The sequence below is a fragment of the Seriola aureovittata genome, chromosome 9 (genome assembly GCF_021018895.1).
Source record: "Seriola aureovittata isolate HTS-2021-v1 ecotype China chromosome 9, ASM2101889v1, whole genome shotgun sequence".
NCBI classification, from domain to species: domain Eukaryota; kingdom Metazoa; phylum Chordata; class Actinopteri; order Carangiformes; family Carangidae; genus Seriola; species Seriola aureovittata.
Window position 1 is genome coordinate 24,742,405 of NC_079372.1, and position 15,147 is coordinate 24,757,551.

The 15,147-nt window shown below is 40.4% G+C and overlaps 1 protein-coding gene across 4 annotated transcripts in view; it reads right to left on the reverse strand.

The window, feature by feature from the left end:
• The window catches only part of LOC130175035 (IQ motif and SEC7 domain-containing protein 1-like), a 150,193-nt gene extending 144,943 nt beyond the window's left edge, over positions 1–5,250 (reverse strand). For 2 of the 4 annotated variants that reach the window (XM_056385299.1, XM_056385297.1), the window contains exon 1: positions 197–2,425. The gene's annotated coding sequence lies outside the window, so the exon portion shown is untranslated. Of the gene's footprint in view, positions 1–196; positions 2,426–5,132 lie in introns of those variants that run through there. The other 2 variants (XM_056385298.1, XM_056385300.1) reach the window with 2 other exon arrangements.
• Positions 5,251–15,147: the final 9,897 nt, after the last annotated feature.

A 15,147-nucleotide genomic window follows, 5' to 3' on the forward strand; every position in this document is an offset into this window, starting at 1 on the left:
AACAGTTAACACAGGCTGCACATGCACATACATATGAACACACACACCATAATCCTTATGGCCTATATAGCCGACAGTTACACATACATGACACGCATGCGAGCGCGCGCAGTCACTAACTCACGCACACGCACAGACACGATGCAGCATCCAGAAAAAAAATGAGCGGAATAAGAAGCAGGCGGCAGAGGCTCACAGGTTTCAGCGGCTCCTGCAGAGGTGATGGAGGGATGAAGGTGGAAGAGGAGGAGGAAGAGGAGGAGGGAGGATTATTGATCCCAGCTCACCCCTCTCTCTCTCTCTCCTCCTCCGCTGTTGCTGTCACTATCATCTCTCTCCAAAAAAAAAAAAACAACAAAAAAACACACAACTGCTGCTGCTGCGCGGATTTTCCTCTTCTTCCTCTTCTTGTTGATCAGATTGTGATCAGTTCAGTCCCTCCTCCTCTCCTCTCTTTCTTCATGTATTCCTCTGCTCGCCTCACTGCTGCTGCTGCAGGCCCGGCTCCTCTCCTCCTCCTCCTTCTTCTTCCTCTTTTTCTTCTTGTTGCCGAGTCAATCTCTTTCTAATTATCATTCCTCTGCGTCTGACAGCCGAGCGATCCGCTGCTGCAGCGCCGCTGATCCCCCCCTCTCTCTCCGCATGTGCGTGTGAATGGACAGCGCTGTGGTTATTATCACTGGTGAAATATGAGATTTTTTTCTTCTTCTCCGCTATTCTGCCGTAGAGAGAGAGGAGGCGGAGGAGGGAGGAGGTGTCGAGTCCAGACGGGCTGCCTGGATGGATGGATGGAGGAGGTGGAAAGAGAGGACAGGAGGAGGAAGAGGGAGGAAAAGTGTGTGTGTCGGCAGCAGAGAGGAAAAAACGCGCAGTGTCACGCAGCCACAAACGCAGAAATCACATCGCCGGAGAGCGCTGGTTTACCGCACAGCCACGAACATCACAGATCTTACAGCGGCTCTGAGATGAGGTCTGGGGCTCCTGAAGGTTTCAGGAATATCACAGAGACTCATCTGGAGGGGCCATAGGTCATGAGGCTGTGTTTGAATGTCGCTACACACCCATTAAGGAATAGTGTACACAACATATAGTAGATTAGTATACTACAGAAAGAGGAGGAGCAGGTACAAATACTGTAGTAATGTATAATACTATAGGAGTTCCGACCTAACTTAGTAATGACATTGTTACACCAAACTCCATACACAAAATCCAGGTTTATAATCATGAGATGAACCTGTCAGCGGGTACCTGCGCAAAACATCTGGTGAGGGGGCCCTGTTGTGCTAAATCCAAGACTGCAACAAATATCATGATCATTACTGATCAATCCGGCAAATGCTTTCTTGAGTGATTGATGGACTGATTGATCAGTTAAATGTTCTTAAATAAAGTCCTTAAACCTGCAACAACTGATTATTTGGCCACTTGTTTTCAGCAGAAACACGCTGTGAACAGAACATTGACATATCACCAACTTTTTTTAAGTTGATATGTTGAACTTGTTGATGATAACTCGTGTGTTGTGGTGTTTGTGTTCAGTATTCCCTCTCTTTTAGCTCTGTGTTTGGTCTCCACCAGCTCCTGAGGGAAATATCTGGCTCTTTAGCTGCTAAATGCTCCACTATGTTCCCCAGCTGCTCTCTGACTTTGTCTGTCTGCTGTTTATTGCTGAGCAGGTATAAGGACAGTATTTATTTTTTTATTTTTTTTTTTTTTTTTACAGATGTTTCTCTGAACACAGCTGCCTATGAGAGCAGAGAGAGTGAACCACAACAGTAAAGCTGTGTCCAGACTGATGAACAATGAGCAGAAACTCACTAAGATCCACAAGGCCAAGGGGAGTTTACACATTGTCATTTAATGTACTGTTATATATGGATTATAACCGCTTTAAACCAAAAATAATGCCCTAAAACATCTTGCTTTGTGTTTTACCAACAGCCCAAAAACAAAAATATAATAGTTATTTGATTAATTCTCTGTCATATGTGACAAAGAAAAGCTGGAAATTCTCACATCTGAGACGGGGGAACCAGCAAATGTTTGGTATTTTGCTTTTAAATTGACTGAAACAATTAAAGCCTCAATTCTACACCAATAACATTATTAACATTTCACCTGACACATAAACTCATGTCTGGGATGCTATACTGTATAAATAGTAATTAAATCATTTTGATCAGTTCATCATTTAAGTAATTTTACAAGCAAAATGACAAAGATTTCCTGTTTTCATCTTTTCTTTCTCTTCTGCGATAATAATCTGAAGATCTCTTGGTTTTTAACTGTTGATCAGACAAACGTGACACAGCGACGTCGCCCTGGACTTTAGCACCATGTGATTGACGTTTTTCAGTATTGTCTTATGATTAACCAAGAAATGAATCCCATAAACACCATGAATATATGACCTTAAAAGATATAAGTCTACTAAGCTCATGCACCTGTTATTTTTTAACTCATCATGTAAATCACCGGTGATTATCTTGAAGAGTGCTCTGGAAATAAACTGCATTACAACTAATATTATTAGAGGACTCTCCACACTTATCTACACCCTTTCAAAATGTTTCTGCATTTCAGTGAGAAAACCCAAACTGGCTCCATCAGTTACAGGAGAATTACACAGACTGGTGTGTGTGTGTGTGTGTGTGTGTGTGTGTGTGTGTGTGTATGTGTGTGCGTGTGTGTGTGTGTGTAACTCATACATGTCTGTGTTTACAGTATAACAAACTGGGAAAGTTCACACTTCAAAGACTGACTCAAGACAGTATCAATAATCATCATCATAATATAGATCTATACCGGAGGAGACGTGAGGCATGAAACACACACTGCAAACTGTAGTTGATAATAGAGAATATTACAGAGACACATTAGGAGCTGCTACATGTAAACACACAGGAAATGCACAGAGGCTGTATGTCATCCTATGAAAAATGCAGTGGCAGTTATTAGACCATAAATCAGCAAGTTAGTATACTACAAATATATCAGAAGAACTAATACATGAATCTGTCCAGGAGGCTGAATGAAATCATACGTTACAATCCAGACCCACCAGAACATACCTTAAGACACTTAAGACTTGTGCAAACTTGTAGGTATTTAGCGTTAAAGCATAAGTATTGAATGATAAGAGATAAAAATATAGGGAGCTGCTACAGAGGATGGATATCACTCCTCAGTTATTAAATCATGTTATGAAGATCACTTGTGCACAGACTTCATGGCTATTTTGTTGGAATGCAGCTTTTCCCCCTCTCTACATCAAGTCCTACACCTGAACTCAGACAGAGCACTGACCTGGTATTGATACTTAAAATTATTTTTTTATTTGCGTTCACCTGAGCTCAGTGATGCTCTGATACTAAAACATGAATCCATGTCTGAGGAATCATTGAATTTTATAATAATGACACTGACAAAGACGGTGTATTTAATGATGATCAGTCTTGTCACTCAGCTTAATATCGACACTGATCCGACACATCTGATCCATAATTACTATTTTATAAAAGTATTCTATAGGACACATCACAGCAGCTGCTGCCTGTAAACTCATGTCCAATGATGCTGGTAACACATCGCCTGCGTTGCATTGCATGAGCGTGGCGACTGCATCTCTGAACTGCTGCGTCTTGTGTTTTCACACCAGCTGCGTCTCTGCTGCGTTGCTGCTACTGCAGCTCTATCTCTCTACAGTCTCACTAGAGATGCCAGGCGACTGGTATGTTGAATTTCTTGTTATAAATTAATTTCCGATCTTTTTTTGACATCACTAAAACGCCACTGTCTCTTTATGCAGCTGCTAAAATGGTTAAAAAATATATTGTGCATACACAGCCGTAAGGTGTGAGATGCATGTGTCAAGCAGCGTGTGCCCTAACCCATTAACATGGGTGCCGAAATGAAAAAGAAGTTCCACAGCTGCCAAGCAGCCAGTGTGTTCCCTGACTGAAAGTTCAGTTTGCCACATGTTAAAACATGTTTGACTTCAGATCATTATGACACAATGGGCGACTGGGCACAAACACAAAGGCCCTCCAGCTCTCAGTCTTTTTTAGTCTCTTTTTGTCTCGTTGTGTTTGTTTAGTGTCTCTTCGCAGTCATTTGATTGACTTCCCAACAAGAAATGAACAAGAAACACTCACTTCAAACACGATAGCTGTTGCCCACAGGGCTATCTGACCCCGTGTCCAGGGGCCAGTCCAGTAACATAATTTCATTGTATGCAAATTAAGTGTCCTTCCATGTTAAAGATACTGTAGGAGATTACACTGACCTCCTGCACAGACTGTATCCACATGTATTATAACTGAGTATTTCAGGTAGATTGAATACTATTACACAGGTAATTATACAGTAAATCTACAGAGGCAGCATACAGGCCAACAGCTCTGACATTAAGATATTAAAGTGACAGTTTCTTAAATGATTTGAAGCCATAATTAGATCACATGTTATTATGTTGACTGTGATACAGTACAGAGGCTGAATCTGGGGCTCCGGTTAACTCTGTGGTTATAAATGAGAAGTGAGCTGCAGTTTATAGCCTCTAATAAAACAGGCTGAAAGAAGGCCTGCTAATCAGCCCGAACCATACATCACAGTGGATGTCACAAGGAGATGGCTCACAGTGCAAATAAATCATATACTGGGGATAACTGAGCTGGTACACAGGCTGCATCTGGCCTGCAGATATAAAACCAACATATAGAAGATCAATACACTGTTAATGATCATTGGTAATCACAGACGAAGCTTTCATGAAGCGTCTCCAGAGACATCACGAGAATATTTTAGGATCCGGTCTTACTCCGTCCCGCGCTGTTTCGGTGATATGTGACAGGAAAACCAATTATCCGTCAGCGCTAATTAACGACATGAGCACGAGCCACTCAGACACTGAACCACACGCGGTGGAAAACAGAGAGGGTTTTAATAAAGCTTGCACATTAAAAATTCATCTGCACTCAAGTTGATCTTTTCTGCCGTCTGCGGACATCCATCCATCCACACACACACACACACACACACGCGCGCGCGCGCGCGCGCGCGCGCCCAGTCTGAGCTGTCGTCATGCAGTAACAGAAGGCGGGTTAATTAAAGGTTTGATAAAGATTCACCTGTGGTTGGACTTGGTCCTGTGTCCTCTGCTGTACAGCGACAATAATCCCCATCACACACAGTCTCTGTCACCACGACCCGCTGCTGTTGCTGGGAGCTGTGGCCGCAGACGGCTCCAAAGATCCTCTACGTGCAATAGGATCGATCACTCTGTGGGTGATACCAACTGCTCGTTTTCCAGAGCTGGAGTTCTGCCTCAATCCAGCTAATAACCAGCCAATTTGCACTTAACGCCAGCAGTCTTTGGAAATTCACTGTCTTACCAAGAGTTCAATGATAAGATTGATATCCGTTTAATCTGTATGTTTAATGCAGTGAGAGCTCTGTGATCTGTTTAGACTCTTAACATGAGGTTAGCACAAAGATAACACAACTTCAAAACCAAGTTTTTAAGATCTTAAAACAGTCTGAAAAACACAAAAACAAAAGCACAAACTCACTTCCAGCTTTTTAATCTTTTTTCAATCAACTCAAAAAAGAGCAAGACTGAGTGAACTCCAAAATAAGTCTTCCAACCTAAACAAGCATATAGGTCGTCTCTCTTTCGTCCCTGCCACAGATGATGTGTTAAAAATCACAAACTAACTCCTTTATGATGTTGGTTAGGTTTAGGCACAAACACAACTTTAGTAAGGTTTTGGAAATCATCATCGTCATCATGGTTTGGGTTAAAAATAAGCACTTTGTTAATGACGTTCGTCGCCATAGTTACAGTAATAATCACGTGGTTCAAGAAACAACACTGACTGTCAGTTGGAGACAAGAATGTTTTTACCAACCTCCTCTCTATGAGCACTTTGTAACACCAAGTCACATGACTTTACGGCCACTAGAGGGCAGCTGAATCTTAAAATTACATTTTGGGACATTTGGTGAAAAGACTGATGCTGTAGAATGTAAATGTGGATCGTAATAAGCTACTTGCACAAACAACCTATGGGGTTGCTTTTGTTAGCTAGAAAGGTAGCCACACATTATTGCACAAAATACATTAACCTGTAGATAGGCTATAGCAAAAAACTGTTTTCTCAGTGCTTCTTCTGAAGCTCTGAGAATGACTGTGTGATAATAAGAAATATGTTATAATCTGAAGTAGGTCTGTGCCTCAGGTCAACCTTGCTGCAGTAAAGCAGAGTGCTATGTTTGCTAATTGTTGACAAGTTGCCATTTTTGTGCTCCAGATTCACAGCTGAACCTCATGACAGTCTCAAAAAACAGGTTCAGACAGCCAGGGGTTCAAACGTCACAAACCGAAAGAACCAATCCTGTCAACCTGCAAAGTGAAGCTTTCCATATCATGTTGCTATCAGAGGAGAAGCTAGGTGTAGCTAATTTATCAGTATTTTGCAAGCTAGGTTAGCTATGATGGCTAAGTCAGTGCTGCCAATCAGGGCCGAGGTTAATCTAACATTGGCAGCACATTATGAGCTGTTTGATAATGTAATGAAGGCTCATGTTATATATTACTAATACATTTCTAATGTTGTAGAGTATACAGCAGCAAAACAGAGGACAAGCAGAGGTTTATTAGTTTGATGAGCAGAGGCAGAGCTGCAGACGAGCGACTGATGTGACGCGTTACATCCAAGATATTTTAAGGTTATGAGGGGATTTTTTTAATGAAAAAAACCCCTTCTAAATATGTAATTTTTACAAACAGGTGAGTTTTTAGGGGTTTAATCAAAACCAGAGGACACGCACGCACGCACGCACACACACACACACACACACACACACACACACTGTTTTTTAACCTGAAGGTGTTGAACATTAAGAGCAGAGCTGTGATGGGAAAAGCAGCAGAGTGGGAACTCCCTGCTTTTCTCTACTCTCTGATGGCTTTGTTCATCAGCATCCTGCATGCACTTCTGTTGCTGCACCTGCAGCACCCTCCTCCTACACCTCCTGCTCTTTAACTTCTTCCCTCTGCACCTCCTATCCTGTCACCTTTTCCTTCTCTTCTTCCTCTTTTCTTCATTCTCTTCTGTTGCAGCAAATGCTCCATCTTTTTCTCCACCTGCTGCTCATCCTCCTCCTCCTACATTTCTCCTTTCTTTTCCTCCTCTTCCATCTCCTTTTGCTTCTACATCACCTCCTCCTTTTTCCTTCTAAGATTCTACTTATCTTTCTTTTTGTACTCCTCAACCCCTGATGTCTCTTTTTCTCCTCTCATCCTTTCCTTTCTCCCTTTACTTTCTCTTCCTTCTTTTTTGCAGTTGCTTCCCTCACCTCTTTTTACCACTTTTTTCTTTCTGAATCCTCCCATTTTCATGAAATGAGGTTGGTACAAGCTTAGGGAACATTAGGAATAAAGGGGGAAGGAAATGAGGAAAAGGCTGTGGAGGGAAAGGGGACAGAGGAGAAGCAGAAAAGAGGGAAGAAAAGAGAGAGGCATAGATGATGAGAATAAGTGGGCGAGGAAAAGAGAACAGTGAGGAAAGAAGAGAGGCTGGCTGCTCTAGTTTCTTCTCTGACGTCGGCCAGAAGATCGACGCACAGAGATGACGACACACTGGGAAACCAGGCTCCCACTGACCGCCATTTTGGAGCAGAGTGAGAGAAAACCAAAAAATTTAGAATTTTTGTTCACACCTCAGATTATCACTGAACCGGTGGACACACCTGTTCAGACGTGCCATTAACGTCTACGTCAGGTGATCTGATCAACAGCTGAACTGATGTTTCCACATTCAGGGTCACAGAGTGGATACTGTGAATGAGTGAATTCTGCTTTTCCTGCCAACATTGCACATATTTGTCATCTGCTTAATAGAAAACATATTATTTGTATGCAAATAATGAGGCTATAACAGTATATGCAGTTATTTGTAAGCAGGATTTTACATACACAGAGGTGCAGCCCCTCGATCCTGGATAGTGACCTGATTATTTGGTCAAATCTTGGCAAGGAAAGCAAATAATGTATTTTCCAAAATGCCAAATTATTCCTTTACAGTAAACATTACATTACTTGTTAGAATGTGTATTAAAGTTTACACTTGGTAACACCTGAGCAAATCCATTCGCTGAAGAAGTCCTAGGTCAAAAGCAAGTAAATCTTGAGTTTAATCACAGAACTGAATTATAACCTAACATCTTTAATGAACTTGGTTTATTGAGGAGGGAGGAGAAATGTGTTTGCTGACTGCAGACACATGTTATGACACATGTTGATACTTGGGGGAAGTATGATCCGTTTATCTGGATCCCTGTTCGCTATAGAGAGAAATATGGTTGGACTGGATCATTTTGTACAAAGAGCTGCAGACATCTTTGATCAAACAGCTGAGGTGATTTTACAAACTGAAAATGCAGTGATATCTGGAAATCATGTAGGAACAGCTGTTCTCCTCAGTGATGTTACATTCACTGTAATTTTGCTTTTCTAAGTTCTATCTTTGGATCTTTTCATAACCCTCCTCCTCTCTCTCTCTCTTTCTCTGCTCTGTTCTCTGACTCCCTCCCACTCTCTCTGTACAAACTGATTAGAAAGGGAATATTTCACAGCAGAAATCAATAAAATCTAACACACAGCCATTACAACAAGATACAGTTTTACTGACACTGAAATGTTTCCAACCTGAAAGAGAAACTTTTAAAAACTCCAAACACTGAGCAGTCACTCCTGCAGCCTGCACCACAGTATATCTATAGTTTGTCCTCTGGGTCAGTGAACACCTGGTGCGAACTGAATCAGGTCAGGGGGTGCCAACAGCCAGAGTTAGCATGCTAACATTCAAAGTATCATGTATTTTATATCTAAACTCCAAAACAAAAATAGAGACTGAGCTCAGTTCACAGGACATCAGGGAAGGGTTGGGAGCTGACATTGCTGCTAACCTCTGTTTTCATAGTTTTTCTGATAACTTATGCATTGGACGTTCAGGAGGTTTTTACTGGCAGCTGAATTATCCACAGAGGTATCCTCCTCTCCATAACACACAACAGGGGATTAAAACTTGTAGAAACACCCATAAAGCAGTTTCACTTTAAAAATCAGTAATTATATATACCACAAAGGCTTAGTCCTACCCGCAGCGACAAAGTCAGATTGGGGTGGATGGATGGGTCATTCGTTCCCAGTTTCAAACGAACAATTAATACCATTTCTTTTAAGCACAATCATTCTACAACCTTAACCATGTGATCATTATTGTCCCCATGACTACGAACGTCCTTTAACCACTTATTTTAACCCAAACCATGATGTTTTTGTGTCTAAACCTAACCAACCCTTTATCATAGCATAAAACGGTTATTTCTTTTTCATCAGTGACCTATGGTTGTTCAGGTTGGAGGACTTGTTGGCCACGTGTGTTGAAATAGTTTTATATTGTCCTCCTCAAATCCTTCAGATCTGTCTGTTTTGTGGTAACAGAAGAGTGACTGACACTGATCATCACAACTCGTTAGCCCCCACATTTTAAATTGAGACTGTCCTCCTGTATAAAACGAGCCCATAGGTCGTCTGTGCAGCAGATTATTATGACCCACAGTTACGTTTTGTTGCTAGGTGACATCAGACAGGTGACATAATTATGACAGGAGCAAAGCTAAAAGTGCGGTGACATAGACAAAGTCCACATCAGGAGGAGGTTGGGGTGAATGGATGGGTCAGCAAAACACAGGAATATGATACAGGAGAGCGGAGTTCGATTCCCATGTGAAACTAGCTGTCTATAGTGTAACCATGACAACAAAGATCATGTAATGTTAAGGAAGTACTTATTTTAACCCAAATCACGATATTTACATAAACATAACCGAGCCATGACCTTTGTTATTGTAACCATGACAACTGAGGTCCAGTAGGCCTGCCACCATATAGGGGAACTATTTCAGGAGACACTCCTACAGGTTGTATCATAGGACTGAAAAAAACAACCTATATGTTTGTTCAGGTTGGAGGACTTGTTGCTTAAATTACACCTGTTCTATGAAAACAGACATGTTACAGACTGCAGCTTTAAAACTGTTTTTACAGGTAAATATGACTCTCTGAATTCTTTTCCCGAGGTTTTACAAGAGACTGAATGCACTGACTCTTAGCTCAGATTACTACGAGCGCACACAAGCTTCAGTGTTATCATAACATCAACATGATCAGTTTCAGCCTTCAGCAGCTCGGAGCTGCTCCCTGTCCTCCTCTGCACGTATTTATAACAGCAGAGAGTTCAGGAAAGTATAATTAGTTGGAGCGATTAGTGGGAGGACGAGGTGTGTGTGGGGATGTGATGCCATGATTTATAGTGTATTGTTGCTTGTGTAGGTGTGTAATGTGTTTGTATATTATAATGTGTATGCATTTGTCTTCAGGGACATGAAGGCGCAGAAAAGGAGCATCAATACTGTGATTATCCCTCCTACTAATCTAAGTGTATGTGTGTGTGTGTGTGTGTGTGTGCAGATTGATGTCTCTGTACAGTCAGCTCCATGTTCATGTGTAGGCGATGTAGAAGTGTGTAGTATAGTGCTGTTCATATAGTGAATGCCGTTTAGAGGAGGATGACTAAGACCACTATTTTTCAATTTTTGTCACATTAGGAGATATTTTGCAATTTTTATTTTGTTACAGTAAGTAAGAATTGAAAAGAATAATAAATACAATGAGAATTCCCAGTAAAGAGCAACTGTTTAAACTTTCAACGCTTTTATACTACATTATACTTCTACACCATTTAATTTCAGTGGGAAATATTATACTTTTTTCTCCATTAAAACTAACTCAGCAATAGTTCAGCATTTTGGGAAACACACTTATTTGCTTTTTTTGCAGAGAGTAATTTCATACCAGTCTCATGTCTGTCTGTTCAGTATGAAGCTGCATCCAGCAGCTGATTTGTCTAGCTTAGCACAAAGACTGGAAACAGGTGGAGATCTGCCTATGAACCCATTTGAAGCGTGTTTTTACACTTCTGTTTTTGTATCAGTGAAACAAATTAGATGTGTCTGTCTGATTAATGTACTAAGTTAATATAATTAAGTGTGTGATTTAAATCACATTAACAACCAAATCACAAAATTCACTGGAGTCACTAAATGAACAGGCTAAGCTAAGCTAGCTAGGCTACTTTCAGCAGCAGTTTAGCTGTCACCATCATGAAGTGATTTAGCTGCTGTCTTATTTAATTTTGTGTAATAACACACTGAATCACCAAAATGTCAGATCAACAAAAATTATATTTTTTTCTTTACAGTTATCAACAAGGGAACACCAATAACTAAACTTATCTTGAGCTTTAGCTAAGGCTAGCTGCAGCTAGCATTCAAGCTGCGTAGCTACCGTCTTTCTATGGCAGAGAGGAGAGTAATTACCAAAGACAGTAACTACACACTGAAAAAAAAAAAAAAAGTCTGTTGGATTTACATGAAAAAAATATGTAAATTGGTGACTCATAATAAAGTTATGTTTACACAAAATAATTTATTAATCACTTTCACTACCACAACCATTAAATCAACACACTCCACAAGAACATGTAGGTTTTAGTGAGTAGACGACATGTGCTGCTGTAAAGTTGTGCAGCTGCTGTGATCTTCCTCCTTGTACAGCAATACATGTGAACATGCCTCTGAGTGTGTATGTGTGGAGGCCGAGACGTCCCCCGCTGCCCTCCATGTTAGCAGATGCAGCAGTGTTTGGTCCATCACTTCTGTACTGTTTGCTAATGCAGATCCACCTCTGAACTCTGATCAGTGTGTGGGCTGCAGAGCTGCGAGCTGTGTGGGTGAGCAGCAGAGCGTGATCACACTCAACGTCCAAGGCAAAATGTACAGCCTGCATACAGCAGATGTCAAGTATTTAGGTGGAATTTAGATCTTTCTAGATTTCAACAAATAAAGCTGTCGTGTTTGAGGAATCGGGACTGTTAATATGTTCATTCTTTTTTTCTTTTGGACGCTTTGTTTCACAGAACATTTCAACAACACATCATGGGCCAGTTTACTCAGTGTGTGAAGTAACACTATGGCGTTCAGGAGAGCTCACTGTTTTTTTTGCGCTTGCACGTGAGAGGACTTTGATGACTCTTGCAAAGATACATTCACAGCTACAAGACTATAGGTCTTCCTGCTTTATGCCAGCAGATCTGATATATATACACTTTGCAGAGTGATGTACAACATTCTATATTTTATGGGCATGAATTACCCATGGATAGGTCAAATAGCAAAACAGCCTACACACAAATGTATTAAATCAGCAACAAACATGCCAGGCTGCCTACAAGGGATAGAGTCCTCATCAACAACGGGAACAGCATGCTGGTAGTTCTCTTTATTAGGGTGAAATACTGATAAATCGCTGTCATGCATGAATGATACATTAGCACTAACTAGAAAATGCATGGCAAGAATAACAGTTAATATTTCTAGAGACTAGACCCCCAAAATTTCACAAATCATGTTTTCAAATCATGTTAAGGGGAGACAAGCTCCCCCTGGCTCCCCCGTAGTTTGCATCGTCAGTATACTCGACATAAACTGCCAGAATAATCCATCTAGGCCTTAGAGTGAATCTAACTCACTGTAACTGCAAAAACTGCATTGGATCTCTTATCTATGGTGGCCCCTGGGGGCTCAATGCACTGCATCTGAAGAAAACACTTGCAAATAGACAAAACTGCTACACTACTGATAGAAAATCCATCTGACTGAAGCCAAGACTGCCTCTTCAGACTTTTTCCTGTCTCCATTGCACCTTAGAAGTTGCTGAAGTTGCGTCAGAATACCCAGAACTGAGACACAGCCATTAACGGAGGAGGAGGAAAACACAAAGAGGAACTAAAAGAAGAAACAAGGACAGAGAGAAGGAGAACAAGAGGGATTTTTTCTTTTTGAAGTAACATGGCAGGTATTAATTAGGTGTAAAAGGTATAGCTGATTGGCTGCCTCTGGCTCTGCTCCCACCTCCCAACCAATCATATGTCCTCTTCTGCTTCCCACACACCTCCTACAGTAAATTCCTGAACAATCAATGCTGCATGAAATGTCAGGCATCATCTTCCTCATTATTGGGTTATGAAAACGAACAATCTGCATGTAACTCCTGGCAGGTCACATCACACACTAGTCTGTTGTACAGGAACCAGCTGCCCTCTGTGTTGTGCTCTGCTGCTCTCCAGTGGAGAAAATGTAAAATTGCAGGAGGGCCAGGGATATTACAGGAAAAGTAATAAAGCATTTCCTTAATCTCATTTTTTAATAGGCTGTAAAAATGGTAAAACCAAGCTAAACAATCTTAATGAGCCATGGGATGTAACCAGCTCTCTGATTGGTTGGAGAGCTAACCAGTGGGTTTAAGCAGCACTGAAGACCCACAGTGTGATGGAAAGGCTAAATGGAGAGACTAAAAGGAGGAGCTAAATGACTAAGCAAATCAATTAGCTAATAGGAAAAGGAAAAGTAGCTGGAAAAAGGAAATGGAAATTTTTGAATCCAGGTACGTATTAAAATGCCTTTTCTTTTTTTTTGAAGTATATTTTTTGGGCTTTTTTTATGCCTTTATTTGACAGTACAGTAGAGAGAGACAGGAAATGGGGAGGAGAGTTCTTCAAATTCTATTATTTATTCCTGAATTAATAAATGTATTTATAAATGGTTGATTTAATGACTGTTTTATGCTGTTCTTGCAAATGCATTTTTTAAATCTCAAGTATTTATTAATGGATTAAAAGTTCATATAAATTCTTTTCACAATTCCTATTTTTAATGCCTTAAAATATGAAATGCTTTGTTAGTTTTCCTGTAACATCCCTGGTCTTCAAACAAACAATAGGCAGGTGTCCAAATGAGCGTTGAAACCAAGTTTATTCCTATAATCATTAGTCTTAATTATACTGAAAGAATCTTCCAATGTAAATGAATGGGGACATAATCCACAGTCATTGATCTGTGTAAAAACACTTCAGAGTTTAGTCTTTTTAGTACAAAATGTTTTTGTGACTGTCCATGAACTGCAGGTCAACAGAGAAAGGCTGTCTATGGAAAAACAAAGATAACTTTTTTATGAAAGGAATATAACTTTGGAAGATTTCCACCTGATCTGACTAACACATTTCGCTGAAGCCTCATATTAACTTTAGATGAAGTTTTGTTGAAAATTTTGCACAAAATGAAGACTGTACCCCATCACTTTATCTTTTAATGGCCAGTGTGAACAGGACAAATGATTATACTTCTATACTATACATATGGACACCTGAGTATTGTTCTTACACAGACATTGTGAACCTGTCCTTCAAGCATGTCTGATGCAGTAACTGTTTTCAGACACTGGGTGGCAGGAAAACTCTTCAAACTCCACCAGCACAGAAAGCACAAGCTCGAAACAAGGTGATGATGTGTTCAGACCTTTACTGTTCACTGTGATGTCACATTACAGTGCTAAATATAAAACAGAGCTAAAAACAAGTTAACAACTCTGTGACAACTTCAGCAAAACTTTAAAAAAAACACATTTAATAAATCCTAGATAATATTCTTACTCCCCTCGTTGTTTTTATATCTGAACAATCTCACTGTGACATTAAAATGTTGTTTTATTACATCTAATCTACTGAATTAACTGTATAGTCTCTCTGAAGGCCTGGACTGAAACTATTTTTATGCATTTACAAACTGCATTCATTTTTACAGACTGTGTTTTAAACTGAATAATTTACCCAGAATATGATATGCCAAATCAATAACTACACAAACACAGAACATACAGATAATTACCATTTCATATATTCCTGCTTCAGAGTTTAATACTGTGAGGTTTGCAGACGATGACAGACCTGGTCCTGGTCTTATGACAAGGCTTTGCCCTGTTTTCTCACTACAGGCCCTCTGGATGTCTGCTTTACTTTCAGTTCCAACGTTCAATAATATTATCAGCAAAGATCCTCAACACTGAAGTGATCAATACACACACTTACAAACCGGTCACTGTAGAAGAACCAAACCAGTGACAAAAGCTTTCAGCTTTGCACAAAACAACTGGAATCCACAACAGGAATCCTTAATGCTCCA